A 1,964-nucleotide genomic window follows, 5' to 3' on the forward strand; every position below is an offset into this window, starting at 1 on the left:
ATCTCATATTTAAGAGACAACTTTCTGAAACATCCCCAAACACTATAGTACTTTAAATTCATTTGTACTATGACTGATCGCATAGCATGCGGCACAACACTGAGACATTGTCAAAAGTCCCCTTCAAGATGGAGAACTTTCCCACCAAATGCAACTTTCAAATTCATAATTCCTCTTAATAATCTATCCATGGCATTTAGAGCATGAGTGATGCCATGGTGCACTCATCAATAATGAGAAGGTGGGCCTTTTTAATGCTTTTAGCAAATTCACTCTTTATATCAAGTCTAGAAATTGAAGTTTCATTTAATGGAATTGATCATTTAAATTGGGAATGAAAGGTTCTTCAACCGAGCAGTAAATTTGCAGCAATTCCTGTAGACGCTGTGGGTAAAACAGTACCTCCATGATCTCTAATATAATGTATTAAAACTTTATAAAGATATATTTTTCCACCACCAATTGGACCATCCAAGAAAAAGCATTTGGGGCATACAGTTTAATCTTTGATGGCAGAAGTTATAGTCTGAAAGGCTGCCGACTGTTCCTTGTTCAGAGAATTGATCAAAACTTCTGCCTGTTATTGCTCATATGATTCATCACATGTATTTGTGTCATTAATATAGAATAGTCTGGAAGTTTGAAATGCAAACATTTTATCCCATGCAATGTGAATACTTGTTGAATTTTGTTAAGGGCATGCATTTCACAGTTCATAAAGCCACCTTCTCTTTGGTGTAATTTCCAACAAAAATTTTCAATAAAATAAGATTTATTCTCATCCTTTAATTTGTCTGCATCAGGACATCCAAACATGCAGATATATGCAAAAAGTTCCCATAATTGTTTGGGCATATTAAGGATGATTGCTTCATCAATCGTACCTTTCCAGATAGTGTCATCGATTAATAATCCTCTATGTTTAGCAGCTTCATGAAATGTATCATAAATTACACCTCCTACAGTTCGCAATCAGCAAAACTTATCGCACCTTTTACATGCAGAAGCAAAAGCCTAAGGTAATATCGTTCTGGTTCTCTAGAGCTCACAGTGAACAGTCTACCTAGTACTTTATTCCCGCCCTTCTGGTGTTTTCTCCATAAGAATTATTAAACACATAATGCTGTGGAATCTCCCAATAACCATTACTATTATTATTATGCATCAGAATCTTCTCTATTCAATAAGAACCAAGCCATCAAAGTCGAGTTATGCCTTTTAGCCCTATCTATACCTTCAGCAAAATCATTGGTATGAAAATACAAATTCTAATCATTTGGCAAATGAATAGTTAATCTTGTGATTGCATGAGATTGGTCATGCATTCGCATTGCAAAAAGTCTCCAAACAGCCTCAGGAGCACTCACATAACTGGAGTCAATGAAGTCCTGTACTTCATCATGATTGATATTTTTTTCAGAAATTTGAATATTTGCACAATTATACCCTTTTTAGACATATTTAAATAAATATTTGACACTTTTAACCAATGCGCAGACTTAAACATTTACATGATAGTTATATTTAAGGCACAAATACTGGTTATAAGGGACAAACAACAACTTTATTTCCAATAGACATTGTGCTAGCAGATCTTTGTTTGTATTTTGGATATCCGTTAATATTTCCAATGGTCACATTTTGAAATTCTTTCAGATATCCCTTTGAACATTTTCTATTTTCAATACATGGAACTTTTGGATTTTATTTTCCACATGGTCCATGTATCATATTTGATTTTGCAATTTGAAAAAGTCGAGGACACTGGTCTTCATTCAGAATTTCTGCCTTAACTATAATGATCAATGTCATATTCCGTTCATAACCTGGATTCACTATCTTACATCAAAAATATGTGCGCATGAGGCAGTCCGCATTTCTAAAATTCAATGACATGAATTTTAGCTTTAACTTGGCCAAATAAATTGAATTTACATATATCATTTAAAAGACCATTCAGCTTA

This window comes from Myotis nattereri, assembly GCF_964212035.1.
Source record: "Myotis nattereri genome assembly, chromosome: Y".
NCBI classification, from domain to species: Eukaryota; Metazoa; Chordata; class Mammalia; order Chiroptera; family Vespertilionidae; genus Myotis; species Myotis nattereri.